This window comes from Neolamprologus brichardi, chromosome 14 (genome assembly GCF_056152115.1).
Source record: "Neolamprologus brichardi isolate AB-2024 chromosome 14, ASM5615211v1, whole genome shotgun sequence".
In the NCBI taxonomy this organism is placed as follows: Eukaryota; Metazoa; Chordata; class Actinopteri; order Cichliformes; family Cichlidae; genus Neolamprologus; species Neolamprologus brichardi.
In genome coordinates this window covers 3,234,204-3,252,685 of record NC_142117.1, presented here as the reverse complement: position 1 = coordinate 3,252,685, position 18,482 = coordinate 3,234,204, and the positions used below count along the sequence as shown (strand labels likewise).

General features: G+C 42.9%; 1 protein-coding gene across 2 annotated transcripts in view; it reads left to right on the top strand.

Moving 5' to 3' along the window:
- The window catches only part of fam110b (family with sequence similarity 110 member B), a 54,990-nt gene that overhangs the window by 6,516 nt on the left and 29,992 nt on the right, over positions 1-18,482 (top strand). Inside the window, exon 1 of one of the 2 annotated variants that reach the window (XM_087850640.1) lies at positions 16,822-17,006. The exons of the other annotated variant lie outside the window; for it this stretch is intronic. The gene's annotated coding sequence lies outside the window, so the exon portion shown is untranslated. Of the gene's footprint in view, positions 1-16,821; positions 17,007-18,482 lie in introns of those variants that run through there. 2 annotated transcript variants of the gene reach the window in all.

Below are 18,482 nucleotides of genomic sequence, written 5' to 3'. Positions count from 1 at the left end.
GCAGCGACCGCAGTGAAGGCGGGGCTTACTCAGGATGTGACACTGCCCAACACTGGAGCGTACATTGCTGTGCTGAGGGACATTTCCAATAAAGTTTACTGTACAACCAGCTCTGCTATCAGTGGTGACATACAGAGAGCTGTGCAGAGTAACTGTGAAACAGCGCCAGTGTCCGGCAGCCTCGCCTCTGTCAGTGCGCCCCAGGGTGGCTGTGGCTACAATGTAGCTGCCATCACCAGTGTGTGAATGTGTGTGTGAATGGGTGGATGACTGGTTGTGTAAAGCGCTTTGGGGTCCTTAGGGACTAGTTTTTACCATTTCCAGTGACTCTCAGATTAAATAATAAAAGCAGAGTGTGCTACGTTGAGCCTCTCCTCTGTTACAGCTCGGTGTCTGTCTGCATTGTGTGTGTTCTGCAGTTTGAACTGAACATTATTAAGGTGTCTGACACTGAATGAAGAGCTAATCATGGTCTCTGGAGAAGTTCTTTTTCTTTGCACTGACACATTTTTGGCAGCGCAGTTGTTAGTAGGACTGGGCGATATGACCCAAAATTCATATCTCGATATTCTTTAGCTGGATGGCGATACACGATATATATCTCGATATTTGTTTAAAGCCGTAAAGTAAGAACAAAAAGAGAGTTCTTAGTCAAAGCTGTGTCCCAGATCTCACACAGACACTTTTATTATCATACAGCACAGATGTAGAAGAAAAAAAAAAAAATTATCAGCATTTATTAAATAATAATGCTCCACAAATAAAATAAAACCATGTTGTTTTTGTGCATAACAAAAAGCTCACAATTGTGCAGTCAAAATGTAAACTAACAGACAGATTTCACAGCTGCTCTGTTCCCAACTTCTCTTTGTAACCACGTCTCTGAACAGGTGCCATTTGTGTCAATAATTCATTAAATGTGTCAAAAATATTTATTTAATTAATTATTTCCCATTTTTATTTAATGATTGCCACATTTAATTCATTATTTAATGGTGTATTTAATTAATTCATTATGGCAGTCCTGGCGTTCCATAGTAAAGCAGCAACACTGATCCTTTTATTAAAGATGAAAGACTTTAGACAGTTTTTAACTCTCAGTAAACCCAAAGTGTTCGTTTCACTTTGGACCCAGAATCTCGTCTGTAAGTGTGACGTCATTGACTTACAGACCGGATAACGTAAAGAAGACATTTAAGCATCTGCACGTTTATTTTCTAGAAATGAAAGCAAGACGAACATAGCGGTGTAAAGGCAGTATCCAATGAAACTGAAGTTTATATTCAGCATTTGTACAGAGGAAAAATAAGGCTTTTTTACATGTTTTTATGCCACCAGCTTTTTAGAAGGACAAGCACAGAGATGAGTCCACTGTCAGAGGCCATAAGAAGATCATTTGTAACCTTCACTAAAGCTGTTTCTGTGCTGTGATGAACTCTGAAACCTGACTGAAACTCTTCAAATAAACCATTCCTCTGCAGATGATCTGTTAGCTGTTTGACAACTACTCTTTCAAGGATGTTTGATATGAAAGGAAGGTTGGAGATTGGCCTATAATTAGCTAAGACTGCTGGGTCTTTTTAAGTAAAGGTTTAACTGCAGCCAGCTTGAAGGCCTGTGGTACATAGCCAATTAGTTTTTAAAACACCTGATGGCTTAGCACTCAGCGTCACAGTGAGACATTTATATATGTCTGATAATTCAGATAAACTCTTGATTTATTAGAATGGTAAATGGGGTTATCGTGATATTAGAATTTAAAACTTAATATGATACCCAGGAAAATACAAATGCAAGGTTTTTATATAAAGAGTGAGTTAGTATGTCTAATTAATAATTAATATGTCTTATGTCTCTTTATGTAGCATGTGAAAGAATGGGGAAAATGCACAAACACGCTTTCATATCCTAGTGAGGAAATCGCATTGACATAATGCTTTTCCAGGCTGCTTACCCTACCCCTAACCATCAAAAATGAATGCCTAATCCTAGCCCTGAGCCTAAACCTAACCATAACCTAACTGTAACCCTGACACTAAAACCACATTTTGAGCCTCAAAAATGCTTCAAACTCGTGGGGACGGCATTTCGTCCCCATTAGTGACTGTTGGTCCCGACAAGTATAGTAGCATGTCAATTTACTGTCCTCACAAAGATGTCTAAATATGTACACACACACAGGACCCAGTCTCTGTAAGTATTTTATTACTTTTTAATGACAAACAAATGATAAAGTAACATAATCAGTTGCTTGTCCATTCGCGATGTGGAGTCTTAACTGTTGATCTGATCTGCAGCCTCTGTCAACTTAACAAAGTGGTTGATTAATGACTTTATGCCTGCTGCAGGTTTAGATGAAGTATGTCAGGTCATTGTAGTCTAAGGAGCTTGGAAAGAAAAGCGTCTGGACTTCTTTGAGTTGCTTGAAGATGTTTCACCTCTCATCCGAGAAGCTTCTTCAGTTCTAGGGTCACATGTTGGAGAGTCCGAGATTTAAGCCGTGTAGGAGCAACCCACTGAGAGGGACAATACTAATCTACCTAATCACATGAGCCAAGGTGTGAAAACGGGTGTAGGTCACAATGGGTTAACGCCCACTCACATCCTGGGCCATCTGACCTCAGAAAATCACATGGTGGGGTGGGGCTAGGCTTCACAATGAGCTTGGCTGATTGTGCCCTACACCCATATTTGGTTGTAAAGGTGTTGTCGTTGTGCTGTTGTCCACCTCAGTGTGTAAACAAAACAAAAAAACAACGATTGGGAATAATACTTTCTGAAGGGATTTGGATAACAGAATTAAAAAACAAAAAAACACTGCTTCATTTCTTTCTTTTTATGATTTTCTTTTATCGTTTATGTTGTATTTTTATATCTGTATTTTAATGGTTTCACCTTGTCCTTTAGTCACAGTGTAATAATATTAGAGACAGCGTTTTACTTTGCAGTTATTTTTGTGTGTATCCATGGAAATAAATCCTCCATGAGCCATCTGTCACATGGTCTCCATGTTGCAGAGACTATGTATGTGCATGAGGCGCACTACCTGTCAAATGTGTGAGCTGATTTTACCTAGGAATTAGGATCCACACACACATCCACACATCTCTTTGTCTCACACACACACTTGCAGGTGAAGAATACATTAACTCAGCTTCCTTCTTGTACTTGCTGGACTCTTTCAGGTAATTTAAGATTAGAGTCTGATGGGTCACATCAGGGCGTCTGGGTGAAAATGAATGCAGGGATGTGTGGGCATCAGGCAGATGAAGTGGGGGAGGGGCTTTTACATGTCTACTCCAATCAGATTAGAGATGTTAAATCTTTCTGCTTTGCCATCCTTGGAAAACATGGCAAGCACTGTCATCAGTCTGTGCTTCAGTTCAGACTGCAATTCATGAATGGATGCTGCAAGTATTCCTTGGTTCAGGGCAACAACAAGTACCACTCCGAGGATGGGAATGGAGAACTGGTTCTCTACAAGAACGAGCAGTTCAATTTAAGGTTGGGCGACTGGACGAATATATTGAAGATTGTTTTTACAAGAGTGATTTATTTATTTGCCCATTAAGTTTGCTAATAATGTTGGTTGAAGCTAAGAGAAGCAGTCAACCGTAAAAATAATAGCGCTGTTTTAACAGCATCCTCTTCCAGCTGCGAACAAATGCAGCAATTCATTTACTCAGGGGTGGGGCGATCGTGGCTCAAGAGTTGGGAGTTCACCTTGTAATTGGAAGGTTGCTGGTTCGAGCCCCGGCTTGGACAGTCTCAGTCGTTGTGTCCTTGGGCGAGACACTTCACCCGTTGCCTACTGGTGGTGGTCAGAGGGCCCGGTGGCGCCAGTGTCCGGCAGCCTCGCCTCCGTCAGTGCGCCCCAGGGTGGCTGTGGCTACAATGTAGCTGCCATCACCAGTGTGTGAATGGGTGGATGACTGGATGTGTAAAGCGCTTTGGGGTCCTTAGTCCTAGTAAAGTGCTATACAAATACAGGCCATTTACCATTTACTCAGACTCATAACAGAAAGAAAGAAAGGCAGTTCAGAAAACATATTATTACAAAAAAACCCAAAACACAATGGTGGGGAGGGAAACAAAGAAGAAATGGCTTCTTATTTCCACTATAACTGTGTTTACAGGCCGTTCCAGTGTTTGTGTTTTACACACTCGACCAAACAACAAATACAAAATTAAACCAAAGTAAGTTAAAAATAAAAATGTCTCTGCCAGCGAACATAAAAATAATCTCTGACGTAAAGTTAAGTCTTTTGTGCGATTTGGTGCATCTCAAATAAATAAATGAGTAATCCAAGAAGTAGCTATGTTAATACTGAAACAAGCAAGATAAGAAGGTAAAATATTCCCTCCAAACATAACGTACAAATTTGAAACGCAAATCAGTCCATATATGATTACATTGCTCTGCCCATCAAAAAGTCTGCATGAATATATCGCCTATCATCGGTTATTGGACTGTCAGTTGGAAAATTTTTACATATCACCCAAGAACCCAAAGTGAAAGCTGAATGAATGTTAACCCCAACCCAGCAACCAGACCCCGAAACTGGGTCTACATATACATGTATATATGTGCGTGTGTGCGTATACCAGCCAAGGTGTACTCTCAGTGGCAGAGGAACAATATGAAATCGGCACCACCAAGGCAGGAGACGGAGCAATATTGGAAGAGCATATGGGAGAAGGACGCAACTCATAACGGCAATGCTCAGTGGCTAGTGGATCTAAGAGTAGACCACAGCAACCTCCCTGAACAGGGTCCAGTAACCATGCTGGTTGACGAGAGACACCCAGAATGGCTAACCGAAGGCCTTATGGTCCTGATCCTCAAGGACCCCCCAGAAGGGACCGGTCCCCTCCAACTACCGACCAATAACCTGCCTCAGCACCACGTGGAAGCTCCTGTCAGGCATCATAGCTGCTAAGATGAACAGGCACATGGGTCAATACATGAGTACTGCACAGAAAGGGATGGGCAAGAATACCAGAGGCGCAAAACACCAGCTACTGATAGACCAAGCAGTCAGCCGAGACTGCAAGACTAGTCTGACCAGCCTGTGCACTGCCTGGATTGATTGCAAGAAGGCCTATAACTCAATGCCCCACACCTGGATCCTGGAATGCCTAGAACTATACAAGATCAACAGGACCCTGAGAGCCTTAATCAGGAACTTAATGGGGATGTGGCGGACAACACTGGAGGCAAACTTCAAGCCCATAGCACCAGTCATTATCACGTGCAGGATCTACCAAGGAGATGCTCTGTCCCCACTGCTGTTCTGCATAGGCCTGAATCGCCTCAGTGAGATCATTAACAAGACTGGCTATGGATACCGACTACGGAACGGAGCAGTTGTCAGCCACCTCCTGTACATGGATGACATCAAGTTGTATGCCAAGAGTGAACGAGACATTGATTCACTGATCCACACTACCAGGCTATACAGCAATGACACTGGAATGTCGCTCGGGCTGGAGAAGTGTAGTCGGATGGTAACAAAGAGATGGAAGGTAGTCAGAACTGAGGGGATCGAACTACCAGAAGGCAACATTGCAGACATAGAGGACAGCTACAAGTACCTGGGGATCCCGCAGGCAAATGGGAACCATGAAGAGGTCGCTAGAAAAGCTGCAACCACCAAGTACCTGCAGAGGGTCAGGCAAGTCCCGAGGAGTCAGCTGAACGGTAAGAACAAGATCCGGGCTATCAACACGTACGCCCAGCACCACAATCCAGGATGAGAAAACAAACATCTACGAATACATCAGTAAGATGGCCCCAACTGACAGCGTGCTCAGTGAATACCTCAGGCAGCAGAAACCCTAGAATGAGGAGGAAGAGGAAGCACCATCATGGAAGGACAGGCCCCTGCACGGTACCACCAGCAGATAGCGGAGGTGGCTGATATCCAGAAATCCTACCAGTGGCTGCACAAAGCTGGACTGAAAGACAGCACAGAGGCACTAATCATGGCAGCACAGGAACAAGCTGTGAGCACAAGATCCATAGAGGCTGGGGTCTATCACACCAGGCAAGACCCCAGGTGCAGGATGTGTAAAGATGCCCCTGAGACAATCCAGCACATAACAGCAGGGTGCAAGATGCTAGCAGGCAGGGTATACGTGGAACGCCATAACCAAGTGGCATAGTATACAGGAAGATCTGTGCCGAGTATAACCTGGAAGTCCCGAGGTCAAAATGGGAGACGCCCCCAAGGGTGGTGGAGAATGACCGAGCTAAGATCCTGTGGGACTTCCAGATACATACGGACAAAATGGTGGTGGCTAACCAACCGGACATAGTGGTGGTAGACAAACAGAAGAAGACGGCCGTAGTGATTGATGTAGCGGTTCCCAATGACAGCAACATCAGGAAGAAGGAACACGAGAAGTTCGAGAAATAAAGGGCTCAGAGAAGAACTCGAAAAAATGTGGACAGCGATGTAACAGCGATCCTAGTTGTAATCGGAGCACAAGGTGCGGTGATTCCCAAACTAGTCGAGTGGCTCCAGCAGATCCCGGGAATAACATCGGAGATCTCTGTCCAGAAGAGCGCAGTCCTAGGAACAGCTAAGATTTTGCGCAGGACCCTCAAGCTCCCAGGCCTCTGGTAGAGGACCCGAGCTTGAAGAATAGACCGCATGGGCAAGTGGGGAATTTTATTTTATTTTTTTAATATTTTCATTCAGCAGTCAGTGTAGTTATTTAAGTAAGTTATTGAACCTTGCATTGGCCTCTATGCTTATATAGTGACCATTGCAGGGAGAATTCCTCGGCATAGTGGAGGTGGAGCATCCCCACACTGACTCCTGAAATCTGACATGCATGTGTTCATCACAGTGTGTTAGTGCCATTCATTTGGTGAGTTAATAACATTACATAACAGCTTTTTTCAGCAGTGTCTGCAGTACTGTGAGGGAACTGAGGCTGGAGAGTTCATCTGTGTTTTCAGTTAGAGGCCTGTCACAGTATCTGTATAGGACCCACAGCATCTTGGCACGAGATTTGAAATGTACTGTTTACCCTTTATCTACCTCATACCTTTATCTAATAAACTTAAACTAGTGCTAACACTCTGGTGAATATTGTGAGGATTGTTTTGTTCCAGCTGATGTCTAAATTGCAGAGGAAGATTATTACTATTTATCTTTTTTAGAGGAATCTTGTTTGCTTGTCTTGTGTTTAGTTTGCAGTAGGGCTGCATTTTTACTCGTGAAAATGGTGATGCTGATAATGGCTAACTTAATTGGTAAGTGGACTGGTACTTATTGCAGATTAAGGGATTTTTTTGTGTCTAAATTACAGTCCCTCTGTGTCCGTTTCAATGTATATGTGTAGCAGCTGGATTGAAAACCACAAGTTTTTCACAAGGCTGTCAGTTTATTTGTGGCACAAACCCTGCCTGGATTAACATGTGCTGCTTTGATTTAGCTCTTAGCACTCTAATGTCTCTGATCCCAGTCAGTCTGTATGTACAGAATAGAATAGAAGTAGAAATATCCTTTATTGTCCCTCACTGGGGAAATTCAAGTGTTCCAGTAGAAGAGTGACCAGCATGGAGCAAAAATAAGGAATAAGAGACTGTAAGGTCTCTTAAGTGAAATTTAAAACATAAGAAAAAAAAATACTTTACTGTTATTAAAAATAGCACACTTGGATTCAAAGAAATGCAGGGATGTAAACAACGTATTGTGTGAGCAGTGATGGCTATAAAGTCTAACAGCTGCTGGGAGAAAGGACCTGCAGCAACGTTCCTGTGCACATCTACGATGCAGCAGTCTGTTACTAAGTAGCTCTCCAGTTCTGCAGCAGCTTCATGCATGGGGTGGAGACATTGTCCAAGAGTGATGTTATTTTTGCCACCTGCACTCGGGTGAGGGGGCATCCTAGGACAGAGCTGGCCTTCTTGATTAGCTTATCCAGCCACTTCCTCTCAGCTGTAGATATGCTGCTGTTCCAACACACAACACCACAGAAGACGGCTGACGCTACCACAGAGTCAGAAAAGGTCTTCAGCAGCGCCCCTTGCACTCCAAAAGATCTCAGTCTCCTCAGTAGGTAGAGTCTGCTCTGACCCTTTCTGTAAAGTGTGCATATAGGTTTGGAAGTGTGGCAAAACACGTTCTTGTGAACGCTGTGGTGACTGTGGGTGAATAGTGCAACACAATAGTGACATAACCTGCAAGATACAGTGATAAAACTTTACAGGTGTGTAGAACAAGTTTAAAGAAGAAGGAAGTGCTACAAAATGAGATTACGGGATTAGAAACTTATGTTGAACATAACCTGCTCCCACTCAAGTTATATTTAGACATTCGGTTTAATATCGACTGAAAGTGCCATCTTTTCAATTGATTCTTTTGTTTCACGTCCAGTATACACTCACCAGCCTGTTTAACTGCTCGTTAACACAAATATCTAATCAGCCAATCACATGGCAGCAATGTAAATTTGTAGACATGAGCTGTGTCCCAAAACGTCGGCTGCATCCTTCGGAGGACCCGGCCTTCGTGGTCTACGTGGGCCGGGTCCTTCAAAGACCGAGAAGGCCGGAAGCGCGAGGCTGCGAAATTGGACGGTCTAGCCTTCAGATTTGCGTCACCGCTGTCTCGGTGGAGTTTAAGAAACTCGGCCGTCTGCTCCTTGCTATCTAAAATATAACAGGACACTGGTGTAAATTCTCGACGGTCTCACACTTCTGTTTAATCAGTTTTCTGTTTAACGTTTATTCAGCTGTGTGAAAATCCCGGAGGAACCCACCGGATGGATTAATAAAGCTTTATTTAATCTAATAATCTAATAACTTTGATCTCAGCCAAACCGATTTACTCCAGAACAAATAAAACACAGAAAAAAGGCAAACAATTACATTTTTAAGTTATCCGAGTGACTTATATATCATGTTTAACCTGAGTAGCGAAAGAGCGGGGGTCTGAAAACGATGAAGCCAGGAGTCCGCTGCTCTCGCCGGCTGGAATGACCATTGAACCCCCCGGCTTGGTATCGAGCTGGTGGGTAACAGACGTCTCCGAAAACGTCGGCACACTTTTGCAAATATGCGATGTCTTGATAAACCGAGCAGATATTTGATGTTTACACAGCTACTTTCTCGCCTTAAAATATGTTAAAAGTTTATTTTGTGACCCAGAAAGAATAATAAGAGTAATTTTAAAACTTAGTAGCGGCCGCCATTGTTGGCAGCTGAAATTTGGCTGGGCCACGCTATGAATTCTGGGATATGGAGGGCCACGAAGGACACACCCGACCCATCCTTCAAATTCGGGGAAATGAAGGACGCATTTGTCGGCCGCATTTGAAGGAGTCGACGAATTGGGACAGCCTTCGTCGCCTGGCTGTGACGTAATCGGCCTTTAAGTGCGGCCTCCGGAGGATGCAGCCGACGTTTTGGGACGCAGCTATGGTCAAACATGGTCATGATGCTGAAGTTCAAACTGAGCATCATAATGAGGAAGTTTTAAAAAAGGCAGCATAAAAAGTACACACTGTGGGTGCTGTGGGTACTTTAAGTGTTTTTAACACTCAGTTTCACTTTATCTCTTTGTTTGTTAAAACCTCACTGTTCTCTACAGTTGCTGATGGACCAGCAGCAGCACAAGCACGAGTGTCCCATAGATCGGTTGAACCACATGCTTTGGGCTGTCCATGGCCACTATAGTCTGCCAGCGAAGAACCGTGCTGAGCTCTGAACTCTTATGAATGCATCAGGACCAACTCAGGGTTCAGTGTCTTGCCCAAGAATACTTTAGCATGCAGATTGGAACAGCCAGAGATTGAACCAGCAACCTTCTGAATAATTGAAGAGTAGCAGACTATAGCAGGTCATCTGTCTCCTAGAAATATCCTGAAAGAAAGAACAAAGAAGAAGGAATCTTTTTATAGCAGTTTCCAAGTTGTTTACTGAGCCTCTTAATCTCTGAACAGTGATTTCAGTTGACATGAGTCCAATAAGTTGAGGTGGTGAAGAAAAAGCTGTTCTGTAGAAGTGCTGTGGTTAACGCAGTAGGGTAAGTCTGCCTGTAAGATGTGATCTGTGTCTTTGGTAAACCCATTAGCTGCAGCACACAGCTTATCTTGTCTCCCTTATCTGACCCAGGGCTTCTTCAGCCTTCTATCGCCACTCTTTTTGCTTACTTTCTGCAGGTTTCTTCATGAACCGTGTTAAATTTGCCTGAAAATTGTAGTTTGCTCAAAGAGATGATGCCAGTTTTTGCCTAACTCGGGCAACAATGTGTACAGTAATTGTGTGCTTCATCATTGGCCAAGTCATCAAATGTGTGAAATCTGTGTGGAATTTAGCAGACTTATGGTAGTCTGCAAAATATTCTGCAGAATATTAGTCTTACTATACAGTTAGTTCCACAATTTGTTGGTCAGCAACACAGTTTGTCACGTTGCCTCTGTCCACCACCACAGTGGATTTTAAAGTGCAGACTTACAGCTTTAATTTGAGATGTTCAACAAAAGATTTGGCTTAACTGTTTATAAATTGCAGCCATTTTTTTCACGGTCCCCCATATTTGGAGCCTCAATGGGACTTGGACAGTTGAGTGGCAAGCATGTCCTGTCCCCTTTGTTATTATCTGAAGTTGAAGAGATATTGGTGCCAATGAGCAAAGCACTCATTGGGCTGAAACAAAAACTGGGTGTGAGAGAGAGCGAGCAAAAAATCTGTTAGATTTTACAAAAGAATGGATGAACTGTTCAGTTCAGCTAAACACAAGGCCTGAAAGAGCACTGCAGAAAACTGAGGTGTACAATCACAGATTCATTTCCTTGGTTAAGACAACCAACTTCACAATATCTAACCATGATAAGAAGCCTCTCGAGAAGGCAGGAATGAATGGAAATACTACGGAGCCCCGCAGGGGACATGGGAGAAAAAAAAATTAAGATGGACTTTTGCGAGATCTCGCAAAACAAACTCGGGATCTCGCAAAACTTTTGCGAGATCTCGCAAAACAAACTCGGGATCTCGCAAAGGTTTTGTGAGATCTTGCAAAAGTTTTAGCCGCATTCTTCGGAGGCCGCCAGCTCAAAGCTGACCGGGAGGTTGAGGCACGATGTGCCGGGAAAGCGGCGTTCCTCCCGGCTGTAGTAGGTCTCAACCTCCCGTTAGCTTCGAGCTAGTGGGTGTCAGATCTCCGAAAACGTCGGAGCACTTTTGCAAATATGTGATGTCTTGTAAACCGAGCAGATATCTGACGTTTACACAACTACATTCACGCCTCAAAATATCTTAAAAGTGTATTTTGTGACCCAGAAACAGTAATATTGCAACTAAGTAGCTGCCGCCATTGTTGGAATTCAACTTTTGCGAGATCCCGAGTTTGTTTTGCGAGTTGGTTTTGCGAGATCTCGCAAAAGTCCATCTTAATTTTTTTTCCTCCCATGTCCCCTGCGGGGCTCCGTAAAATACAAAGTTGAGGTGAAACAAGCTGTAAACATCTGCTGTGTAGACTTCATAGGAATCATGTAAAACCTTCACAGTTCTGAGAGGTGAAAAAAAGTCTTTGGACAAATGAATCCAAGATGAACTTGTACTAATGATGGAAAGACGAAAGCACGGAGAAGGAGAGGAACGGTCCATGATCCAAATATCTGTCAAACATAGTGGAGGTAATGTTGTGACAGGGGCTGCCAGTGGAACTCAGCATAGTTATGATGTGAATGCTGATGGAAGCAGACGCATGAATTGTGATTTGTGCAGGGTTTTACTCTTTGCTCAGGTTCAGACTGATGCTTTCCAGGTTTCTCAGAACAGATGACACTGACCCAAAATATGCTACAAAAGCAACCCAACAGAGCAGCTTCAGCTACTGAGGACAAAACTGAAGACGAGGACCCACAAATGGGCAGCAACTGAAGATGGCTGCAGCAAAAGTGTGACAGAACATCACAAGGAAAGCAGCATTTGATGTCCATGGGTTCAAGACTTCAGGCAGTCAATTTTCACCTAAGTATGGAAAACAATCCTTATATTTGAAATGGTCCTAGTTTGTCCACATCGTTGTCAGCCTCTAACAAGTGGAGAAAATCACTGAAAGACCTAAAAGAACCTAACATTTTTGTAAAACCCCTTGAATTAGGCTGCTCATGTTGTTTATTTGATTTCCAATCCACTGTGGTGACGTTCAGAGGCGAAACTACAAAAGCTGGATTTGTGCCGCCTGACCTTAACCCTTCCAGTGCCCCTAGTTTGGGCCCTTGTTGTGGGAATGAGTATCTAAATAGTCTGAAGTTTCAGTATGACATTTAAACATTTCCAGAAGAAATAAATTATTCTGATTTGTTTTTCGTGTAGTGTAGCCTATATATTCTCCTTCCAGCCTCTCTCTCTGTTATTAAAAGACGATGTTGCTGCACGTTGCCTCGACAGAGATCTTAGTTATATGAAAATGTAAGAATGCTAACGCACACATACTCACGCTCTGCTTGGAAGAGCTGTAATAGGATTAGAGAGAACTGGAAGTGCAACTGGAACAGAGAAACGGGGAGGTGACAGAGTGGGTCATCCACAGTGGAGCATATAGTGAGACATGTTATGTTTAGGCTCCAGTCTGGGTACACACACACAATACAACCTCAGTTCCAGCAAAGTTGGGTTTCTGGTTAATGTAAACAAAAACAGAATCCAATGATTTGCAAATCTCATAAATCTTTATTTTATTTTATCAAATCTTCGCTGAGAAAATATATAATTGCAAACAGGATGTTTGGGATTTGGCAGCAACACGTGCCAAAAAAGTTGGATGGGGCAGCAAAATGTTATTTTGTATTAGTAGAGCTTCTCCAAAACTGGGATTAAATCAGTACATGGGCTCAGGAACAGACAGAAATCACAGTGCCATCATCTCTGGACCACAATGGATCAAAACATGGACACTACGTCCTCCAGACTAGGGCTGCTCGATTATGTCAAAAATGATAATCACGATTATTTTCACTGAAATTGAGATCTCGATTATTTGACGATATTTATTTAACAATAACAATGTGTTGAATAATGACTTTAAAGATTGTCAAAAATAATATAAAATAGTGCAAATACTGATAACAGTGCAAATGTTTGCAATATAAAAAATAAATGAAAAATGTAAACATCTATGTTTAGTGAACTTTGCAGTGTTGCTCTGTGGTGCAGCTACGACACTGTAGCAAAGTTTACACACTGTGTCTACTTGATCCACGTCTGACTCATGAACCCATAATGTTTCCACACTCAAGTTTTTTTTACCTCTTTTCGACCAACAGCAGTCACTCTCCTCTCCAAATAACTTCTGCTCAGCTTTCCGAGCTTCCCTCGGGTCCTTTTAATCAGTGGTCCCCAACCCCCGGGCCTCGGACCGATACCGGTCCGTGAGTCGTTTGGTACCGGGCCACGAGAGTCGAGGCTCAGGTGTGAAATGTATAGTTTTCATGGTTTTTATCGGTTTTCAGCGTTATTTTGTTATCGTTTTTATCGTTTACTCGGTTTTCCTGGGTCTTTTCACGTGTGTTATGAATAAATCTTCTTTTTTTGGTACCAGTACTAGTTTTATTTTGTTGTATTTATCCGCGACACCTTAAAGGCCGGTCCATGAAAATATTGTCGGCCATAAACCGGTCCGTGGAGCAAAAAAGGTTGGAGACCGCTGCTCTTAATTGTTGTGACGCGTGTTCGAAATGCAGAGAGGTGCGCTCGATTCGCCACACGGAGCAGCGCGAGAGTAAAGCACGAGGGAGGGGCTAATAATCGTCTCAGTCATTTTTAATGATCGTTGAAAGCCCAGATCGTAATCGAGATTAAAATTCGATTAATTGAGCAGCCCTACTCTAGACTAAAGAGGAGAAGGAGCATCCAGCTTGCCATCAGCACTCACTTCAAGAACTCCTGTATCTTTGGTGGTGTGGGTGCGTTAGTGCCTCTGGAGTTGGCAGTTTTAGAGCAGCACATACTCCCACCCAGATAGATGTGTTTCAGAAAGCACCTTGCTGAGCTGGCCTGTCTGCAGTGCAGACCTTTAACCACCTGAGAACATTTGGAGCATCATAAAGTGAAAAATATGACAAAGACACAGGACTGCTGAGCAGCTAGAATCCTCTATCAGACACGAATGGGACAACATTGCTCTGTCCCAAAAGTCCAGCAGCTGCTCGGTTCCCACAGGTTTGTGGAGTGATGTTAAAGAAGAGGAGTGGGAAGCGTGACCCTGCCTCAACTTTCTGAGATGTGCTGCTGCCATCAAATTCAAATATCACAAATTTTTCTTGAAATTATTTGTTTTCTCAGTTTAAACGTTTGATATGTTTCCTATGTTGAATCGATTGAAAGATTTGTAAATCATTGCATTCAGTTTTATTCAGATTTACAGCAAACAGCATTCAAACCTTTTTGGAATTGGAGTTGGCTTACCTCTGTTTTCTCTCCTTTCTGTTGTGTGTCCTGGTCCACCTTTCCCCATCAGCTCACATCACTGTGTGCTTTGCTAATTTGAGCCTCTTCCTTTTCCTCCCACACACTCAGCAGGTGCTGAGGTGGACAGGCTGCCACAGAGCAGGAGCCACAGCATTCTTCTTCACATGTGACAGACCCCGATCCTCTTTCTAATTCTACCAATGTTCTCAACATACAGTTAAATCTTCAGGAGCGTTTCCACCAGATGACCTCTGTGTGGGGGTGGGCTCTAAGGCCCCCCTACTGTAAAAGAGGGAGCTGCTAAATATGGGGTGGGGGGTGGGCAAGCAGCTGACTCAAAACACAACTTGGATTTGAGAATTTTAACAGATTTGTTGCTAGTTTGCTAACTAATTTTACAGTACTCTGTTTTCCTTTTGGTCAGCTTCAGTAACATAGATGAGGAAAACAATCTTTGGAGAAAACGGACTCTGTGGTAGGGCTGGGCGATACGGGCTAAAATCCATATCGCGATATAATTTGAAGCGCATGCGGTAACGATATATATCACGATATATTCTTTTCTTCTGTATAACGTATTTTCCACACTGTAAGGACTTAAAATCATTTAATTTCCTCAAAAATCGAGAGTGTGCCTTATGTATGAATTCTGGTTGTGCTTACTGACCTCGAACCGATTTTGGCAGAAATCTGTTAAAAAATGTTTTAGTACAACTTTGGTAAGCCGCACTGCTTGATGGATTGTCAGAGCATTACGGCTGCCGTAGTGAGGAGCTTCACGGAGTAATCTGGGTCCTAAACTCCGTCTGCTTCAGGTCCCAAAGTCAAACGAACACTAAGAGTTAAAAACTGTCTAAATTCTTTCATCTTTAATTAAATCATCAGCGTTGCTGCTTTATCGGGTGTAACAATTAAGTTTAACATCCATGAAAACAGAAGTTATTAAATTTAACGGAGTTAGAAGTTAACAGGAAGTTAGCTCGCTAGCTTCCACCTAAACATGTTGTGCTACGTGACTGCTAGCGACACCGCTATGTTAGCATAACATTAGCACAGTGAAGCTGGAGGATGAACGCCAACTTTTTTCCACTCGATAAAAGTTAACGTGAGGGATTCTGGTGGTCAGGGACAAATGCAATCGGATAGCAGGATGCTATACACGGGCCAAACTTCAGTCAGGAGAACAACTGAGATTATTCATCCACAATACGAGGTTAGTTATTAATATACTGCAACAACATGGGAACAGAGCAGCTGTGAGAGAATTCAACATTAATGAATCAATGTTACGGAAGTGGAGGAAGCGCAGTTTTTGGCTTTTCCCATATTTCAAAAGTGCTTCATCTCTTTGCTATGACTGTTGCCCTGCATAATTTGCAGATGCTAATGGTTGTAGCCGCTGCGATGCTTTCGACCAAAACAGGCGCAGCTTGATGACATCATCAACATGCGCTATCGCGATAGAGCGGTAAAGTCAAAATCTCTATCGTTGGCCAAATTTATATCGTTTCTATTGTATATTGTTTATATCGCCCACCCCTACTCTGTGGCGTGTTGTGGAGAATTTAAAGTCCAAGAGCTGATGAATTAATCATGATATAAATTGTTAAGATGTTCACATCATTCACAGCATCATTACTGCTGCTGTTGTGCTATAAGTCTTTAAAAAAAACAATAAAAATGGGGTCAATGTGGGCTTAATATTGTTATAAGTTTTATTCACTTCATATTGTAAGGCAAAAACTCCTTAATAAAGAGAAAACCCCAACCATCAGATGACCCAGTATGAGCAAGCACTTGATGACTGTGGGAAGGAAAAACTCCCTTTTAACAGGAAGAGACCTCCAGCAAAACCAAGGGACGGACAATTATCTGCCGTGAGCAGTTAGGGGTAAGGGGACGGAGACGGGACATTAATAATAACCAATGATTAAATGCAGAGCGGTGTATAAACACAAAGAAACAGCATCATGGGAAGCCCCCAGCAGGCTTAGAACTGTTGAAGTTCATGGTCAGCTAATGCAGCCCTAACTATAAGCTTACTTCTCTGTGTGTATATCTATCGCTTTCAAGCAGCCTTAGTATCTTTGGGTGGATGGTATGCGTGTCAAAAGTTCAGCGGTTTAATCCCCTGTTCCTCCAGCCTGTGTATCAACGTGAACCTAAACCCCAAACTGCCCCTCATGCATTGCAGTGCAGCATGGTTATATATTAATATGCTGCCCAACAACCTGCCAGAAAACCCTGCTACTGCAGTCCACTGCAGAACTAACACTGTTTTTGAGTGTTGCTGACTTTAACGGTGTAGGTGTTCTGTTGTTTTTTCTCCTTCTACTACTGCTGTGTAGTTTTAGTATAGCTAGCAGGTTATTTGGTGGGACTCCAGCTCCCACTGCGTGACCATCTGGACCTCTGAGCTGGTGCATGTACGCCACATACCACTCACACACTCACCACTGTGAGTCACTGATGTAGAACCAATCAGCACAGGCCCAGATGATGTCAGCTAGTAAATGAGGCAGGCTGGGACCAGGAGGAACTAAACTAAGATGACAGCTGGAAGTTAATACTTACAGTAAGTGTAAACTGTAACGTTTTTACACTAACACAATACCTGTGTGTCACCTCCTTTAGCCATGTTTCATTTGTTGCAACTAGGGCTGCCACAAACGATTATTTTGATAGTCGACTAGTCACCGATTATTTTTGCGATTAGTCGACTAATCAGATCATCATCCATTGGACGTAAAACGTACAGCTTATTGCACCAGCAGCATCTGCTCTTATATAACTATCATTAGCTTACAGCTTTAAGTGTTTAAGGTCTGTGCTAACTAAAAATAAAGACAAGATGATAGTTTATTAAATTTTAATGAAATCTGCAGATTGTTTCGGTGAAGTTTAATAAACTCCTTGCTATCTAAAATATAACAGGACACCGGAGTAAATTCTCGAGCATCTCACACTTCTGATAATCAGCTGTCTGCTTGACGTTTATTCAGCTGTGTAAAAACTATAACTTTAATCTCAGCCAAACCGATTTACTCAGGAACAAATAAAATACTAAAAAAAGCCAAACAATAACATTTTTAAGTTATCTAAGTGACTTATATATGTTTAACCTGAGTAGCGAAAGACGGCGGTCGGTTTGAAAACGATTTGCCGGGAGTCCGGTGTTCTCACGGCTCTAGTGAGCCTAGCCCCCGGCTAGCTATCGAGCTAGTGGCTAACAGACGTCTCCGAAAACGTCGGAGCGCTTTTGAAAATATGTGGTGTCTTGATAAACTGAGCAGATATTTGAGGTTTACACAGCTACATTCTCGCCTGAAAATATGTTAAACGTTTATTTTGTGACCCAGAAAGAATAATAAGAGTCATATTAAAACTAACTAGCTGCCGGAGTCCCTGACAGAATTTGTTTCCCCTGCATCGGGGTCATGCACTGGCCTTTCGAAATCATGGACAAACTGTGCTGCCATCTTCTGTTTCAGTCCGTTATTACACTCTTAAATCCTACTACTTATTCCTGCGTCTTTTGGGATCTTACAAAGCTTCAAACGAGGCGTCGACTATTAAATCAGTCGTCGACGATTCTGATAGTCGACGTAATCGTGGCAGCCCTAGTTGTAATTAACAATACAAATATGAAGTCATACTGTAAGGACTGTTTGGCCTAGTGTGGCCTCATTGTGAGCTGTGGGTAGATTATCACAGCATTAGTGTGACGCACTGCACGAACTCCTTTCACTTGCATGGAGGCAGTGATGCGTTCCAGTCGACGCTGAGTCGGGCTGAGGAAAAGCTGCGGTACTCCTTTGCAGCCTTGCAGTTTTTCTTCACACTGAAGAGCCTCACAGAGATGTGATGATGTGAAGAAGCGACATTTATTCAGTGTGTTGTCCGTCAGGCATCAGTGTTGACCTGAACTGATATCCAACATTCAGCCAGTGGCTTCTCTACAAGTCTCTGCTTCACAGCTATGTCTCCACTTTGAATTAATTTTAATATTCCTGTCAACTTTGTCACTGCAGAACTCTGCATGTGTCTACCA